The sequence below is a fragment of the Pipistrellus hanaki genome (genome assembly GCF_964339955.1).
Source record: "Pipistrellus hanaki genome assembly, chromosome: 16".
Classification (NCBI taxonomy): domain Eukaryota; kingdom Metazoa; phylum Chordata; class Mammalia; order Chiroptera; family Vespertilionidae; genus Pipistrellus; species Pipistrellus hanaki.
The window spans coordinates 12,778,133-12,784,326 of NC_140518.1; positions in this window are offsets into that span (position 1 = coordinate 12,778,133).

Consider the following 6,194-nt stretch of genomic DNA (forward strand, 5'->3'; position numbering starts at 1 on the left):
TTCATCACCTTGAATATTTCTTGCCATTCCCTTCTGGCCTGCATGGTTTCTGTTGAGAAGTCAGCTGACAATCGTATAGGTGCTCCTTTATATGTAACTACCTTCTTTGCTCTTGCTTCTTTTAATATTCTCTCTTTGTCTTTTGCTCTTGGAATTTTAATTATGAGGTGTCTTGGTGTGGTCCTCTTTGGATTCCTTTTGTTTGGAGTTCTGTGCGCTTCCTGGACTTGTAAGTCTAATTCTTTCGCCAGGTGGGGGAAGTTTTCTGTCACTATTTCTTTCAGAATGTTTTCGATATCTTGCTCTCTCTCATCTTCTGGAACCCCCATAATTCTGATGTTGGTTCGCTTGAAGTTGTCCCAGAGGTTTCTTACATTATTTTCAATTTTCTGGATTCTCTTGCCTTCTAGCTTCTGTGAAGGAGTGTCTTCTGGCTCTTTATGTTCCAAATCTTTGACTTGATTCTTGCGATCTTCCCTTTTGTTTTTAGGACTCTGTAAAATATGTTTTATTTCAGACAATGTATTCTTTATTTCTTGTTGTTCCCTTATCATTTCTTGATGGTCTCTTTTCATATCCTCATAGGTCTTATCCATCTTTTCTAGGAAATTCTTGAAAAACCTTATAAGCGTAGATTTGAACTCTATATCCAGACGCTTTTTGTCCTCCATTTCTTTTGTTTGTGATTTATTTTGTTGTCGCATTTTGCAGTTACAGATGGGGCGAGGTTTCAGGGTGGAGCCTACAGCTTTGGCTTCCGTCAGCCCCGCCCTATGCGGGTCCTTCAGTGCTCGCTGCCGGCGCCTCTGAGAGAAAGGTGCCCTCGATTTTCGCCTGCTGCCAATCAGTCTATGCTCTCCCCCAATGAGCCCGGTATTGGGGTTCAGTTCAGTTGGAGGTGGCGTTCAGAGCAGTCTGGAGCCCCAGTCTCCTTCCGGCCAGGGCAATCCCGCGGCACAGCCGACCGTCCCTTCTCTGCGCGCAGTGTACGCCGCCGGGACCTCCTTTCGCCGCGGCTTCCACGGGTCCGCCTTACAGCCCGGCTCCCTATGGCTGAGCCTGGGTCCCCAGGGTCTGGGGAACTGGGGTTCAGAGCAGTCGGGGGCCTAGCACAGTCGGAGTTTTATCTCCTTTCCCCTAGGGAACGCCCGCCAGGCACTCCGTCTCCCCCTCCTCTCTGGCTCCGTCCTCTCCGCGCGCCGCGTCTCCGTACCTTGGGCTTTTCCAGCTCCTCCACGCCTCCTTCTGGTTTTGTCCTTGCTTCTCGCTGTAGAATTTCCAGTCAGTCAACCTTCCTGTAGTTCTGGGCAATGTCCGTTTTATATTTTAGTTGTATTTTATTGAAATTGTTGTGTGCGGCTGCGGCTAGGTGTTCACCTGCGCGCAGCCATCTTGGATGATTCCACACCCATGTTTTGGATGAGAAAGCTAAGATACAGAGAGGTGAATTAATTTACCCAAGATCACGTGGCTTACTCTTTCTGGGAACAGCCCTCTTGACTAGCCATTCCGTGGAGCAGGGGAAGGGCTGAATCTCACTACTCCCCAGCCTGAGCAGCTTTCCTCCCCTCAATCGCCAGACGTACCCCTTCCCCTACAATGTCCACTGCCTGGACAGCTGGTGCAGGGGTGGGGCGCCTGACTTTTCCCAGATGGTGAAGAGCAAATTCAAGGGTTTCTCCCCGGGCCCCACGCCACGGGCCCTTTGTTCCTTGGGTGAAGAGCCCCAGACTGGACTGGGACAGCTGCCTAGGCCAGGAGAGTTACAGACCTCTCCCCGCCTGCCCAGAGCCAGGGGTGGTTCTGCTAGGCCTTGCCTGCAGAACATCTGCTCATATGCAAGCTGGGGTCCCTTGTCTGCTCTTCCGAGAAGCCTTCCTGGACTCCCCAGCAGTCATCTACCTACCTGTCTCCGAGGCCATCCTGAGAGCTTCCTCTAAGTATGACAACAGCTTCCTCAGTACCTAACACGTGCCTGCCACCATAACAACAGCTACTGCAAACTTCTCTCCCTCCCCATAAACTCCCACGGCCTGAGATGGATGCTGTGAGGCACTGCCCAGGTCCCTTCCTGGATGGAGGAGCTATTCTCCCAGCGGCTGGCAGTGCCGCCAGCAGGTGGCTCTTGGCTACCGGCCCCATCTAGGGACTGACTGTCTCTGCCTTGCTCAACGGCCTACCTCTTCCTCAGGCAGCTTGTTCCCAATGACTGATCAACATGCGGGTTTAAACTCCGGACAACGAGGAGGAATCTTCCCAGGGTCAGAGCGCCCAGCTTCCTGCTATGCCTAATCCTGCTTCCTGTCCGTCTCCACAGGCGTTCATTCTAAGAGGACTCTCCAATGAACTTCCTGCCCACTGATCCCTCTCTCTCTCTCTCTCTCTCTCTCTCTCTCTCTCTCTGTCTGCTCCTAAGAGTACCCAACCTGCAACACCTACCCCCAGTCTCACTCATTTATCGATTCCTTCGGCCAGTTTTATTGAGTACCTATTCTGCTTCAGCCCAGCAGCAAAGGCAGCAGATGGAGTGTGAAGTTCACTGTCCAATGGGTGATCATATCTCCTACCTCTCAGAGAAGTCAGAAGCGCCAAGGAAACTCCATCCGCTTCCACCATAAAACCCACAAACTTCCCTGCGTCTCTGCCCCTCCTTTCCTCCTCCTCCTTCCTGCCTCCATGGAGGACCTGTGCCCCCTCCCAGGGCCCAGCCTGCCACTGTGCTCTGCGTCCACGCTCTCTCACCAGTATGGCCAATCTATCCTTGTTTGCTCAGGGCTGTCCGGGTTTTTAACGGCAAGTCCCACATTGTGGTAAACCCAGCTGGGCAAAGTGAGATGGTTGACCCCTCTCCTCTCATCTTCTTGGGGGGCTTCATTTAATTGTTAATCTCACCTCTCTATTCATCATCAACTGCTTGCTCCATGGCAGCTCCTTCCCATCAGCATTTAAATCTCTCCTGTTCTTAAAAATCCTCCCTTGAGCTCTAGACGGTTTTGCTCAGTGGATAGAGCTTTGGATTGCAAACTGAAGGGTCCAGCGTTCAATTTCAGTCAAGGGCACATACCTCAGTTGCAAGCTCGATTCCCTGGCCCTGCTCAAGGTGCAATCAATCGAGGTGCCTCTCTCACATCGAAGTTTCTCTCTGTCTCTCTCCCTCTCTTCCACTCTCACTAAAAAAAATAAAATAATAATAATAAAATCAATGGAAAAAATATCCTCAGGTGAGAATTAACAAAACAAACAAAAAAAATCCTCCCTTAAGCTCACATTCCCTTCCAGCTACTACCTCCTTTCTCTGCTCTCTGTGACAACCAGGTGACTTAAAAGAGTTGTTTCTATTTTCTCACTTCCTGCTGCCATCTGGCTACGGCCACTCCTCTGAAACTGCTCTGCCAAGGACACCTGTGACCTCCTTGTTGACAAACTGAGTGAACACGTTTTTGTCTTCATAGAGCCTGGCTTCTGTGCTAAGCCGGATCTTAAAGGTAAACGCTGGCTCACATTTAAGGATGGCAAGAATGATGTCTTGGATTTAGCTCAAGGACCTTTTAAAATTCTTCTATATCTATACCAATTAATGCCATACCTAGGTGCAAAGTGTGTGCAGGGGTAAGGGTGTGGGTGAAAGGATGTGCCTCCTCTCTGTCTCCTTTGAGCTCGTGGGGTTAGTGGTCTTGCCTGTTGCAAACAGTGATTCTGTCCACACAGCTCACAAGAGCATAGAGCCTGTTGCTTTTCTTTTCTTTTTTTAATATATATTTTATTGATTTTTTACAGAGAGGAAGGGAGAGAGATAGAGAGCTAGAAACGTCGATGGGAGAGAATCATCGACCAGCTGCCTCCTACACACCCCCTACCGGGGATGTGCCCGCAACCGATGTACATGCCCTTGACCAGAATTGAACAGGGGACCCTTCAGTCTGCAGACCGACCCTCTACCACTTAGCCAAACCGGTTTTGGCGAGCCTGTTGTTTTTCACATCCCCACTCATATCAGCCCAGAAACTCTTTGGCCACCATAAGAGGCAAAAATTCCGCACCTGGTCCTCACGTCTGTGTTTTAGGTCTTGAAATTCTTTTGGGGCCAGTGCCAGATCAGTCTCCTCTGATCAGCACCTGTGGAGTGGAGCCCAAGGTTTTCCCATTTGTGTCTACTAACATAGGCTTGGTCAGGCCCTACCAAGGCCTCTCGGCATCATGGGCTCGGGTGACTCACCTGAAAAATTCTTTCCCCATGACTTCTGAGAGCCAAGGAACAGCTCCCTTTGCCAAATAAGCTCTACGCCTCCTTCAGACCTCAACTTGCATGCCACGTCCTTCTGAGAGCAGAACCAGTCTCGGCTCCTTGCCTCACCCTGACGCACCTCATCTTTCCCAGCTAATTATTCAAATCAGAACTGGACCAGGAGGCTCCTAAAAACCCCAACCACAATCCCACAAGCCCTCCTCCACAGTCCCAAACCTCTGGAAGCCATTCCTTAGCAGTTTCATTTCTCTTGGGTAGTAGAGATGGCAAGAACACCTTGGTTTTCTTGTAGCTTTACAATAACTTTGCATAGTTTTCTCATTTTATTCTCACCAAACCTACAGCGCTATCCCATTATACAGAGAGGGCAATTGAGGTCTAGGTAGGTTAATGAAGAGTTTGGGCCAAATCAACCAAGTATACTAGTAAATAGTGATTCTAGTATCTTTTAAAAAAATTTTTATTGATTTTAGAGAAAGAGAGGAAGGGGGGTGGGTGAGGGGCTGGGGATGGGACTCACAATCTTGGCTTATCTGGACTATCTGAGCTATGCTGGAACTCATAATCTTGACATATCTGGACAATCTGAGTTTTGTGGGCAGGGTTGTGACTCTACTATTTATTTATTTATTTATTCATCCATTTATTTATTTTGGTTAATCCTCATCCAGGAATATATATATATATATATATATATATATATATATATATATATATATTTAATATATTTTATTGATTTTCTACAGAGAGGAAGAGAGAGGGATAGAGAGTTAGAAACATCGATGAGAGAGAATCATTGATCAGCTGCCTTTTGCATACCCCCTACTGGGGATGTGCCCGCAACCAAGGTACATGCCCTTGACCAAAATCGAACCCGGGACCTTTCAGTCCGCAGGCCAACGCTCTATCCACTGAGCCAAACCAGTTTCGGCAGGAATATTTTTTTAAATTAATTTTTAGAGTGGGAGGGGGAGAAACAAAGAGAGAAACGTAGATGTGAGTGAGGGACACACATTGGTTGGTTGTCTCCCACGTGCGTCAGGGCCAGGGACAAGCCTGCAACCCAGGCAAACGCCCTTGATGGGTATCCAACCTGGGACCCTTCAGTGCGCAGGCTGATGCTCTATCCACTGAGCCAAACCGGCTGGGCTCTGACTCTATTATCTTGATGGCAGGTCCACGGAGGGAATTTTGCTTCTTGTTTTCTTGCATGCCTCAGGTCAATTTCATGAAAGTGGTGAGCAACAGGCTGCCGGCAGCCATCACCCACTTCACCCTAACCAGAGTCATAGAAAGCTGTCTCTGTACATAGGCAGCGGGGTTGAGGGCTGTCTCATCCATGGTCTTCCAGGTCAGTAGGAACCGCACGGTATTTGCCCCATTTTATAGGTTAGTAAACTGACTCTCCTTCACTAGTGGTTGGAATCAGGCAAACTCTCTCTGACCCACACAACCTCGGGTGATGGGTATCAGCATGAGGTTGGCCCACCAGAATCCAAGCAGCAAGTGGCTGAGGAGGACGGAGACGCCTCCTACCCAGCGATGCTCTAGGGGTCAACCCTCATTCAACCAGCAGTCCGTGACACTCCTAACACTGTCAGAGCCCAGCGGTGGAACCGTCATCCTCTGCCTCCGCCGGCTTTTCCTCATCGAGGCTGCTCTCGAAACTCATTCTGGGGGTGGTGGAGGGGCGGGAAGAAACCCCGGACAGTGGCTGGGATAAGCGATGCCCATGGAAAAAGCAGATTTGAAAACGGGTTTGAGCCAGCACCGGTTTGGCTCAGTGGATAGAGCTTCGGCCTGCGGACTGAAAGGTCCTGGGTTCGATTCCGGTCAAGGGCATGTACCTTGGTTCCGGGCACATCCTCTGTAGGGGGTGTGCAAGAGGCAGCTGGTCGATGATTCTCTCTCATCGACGTTTCTAACTCCCTATCCCTCTCTCTTCCTC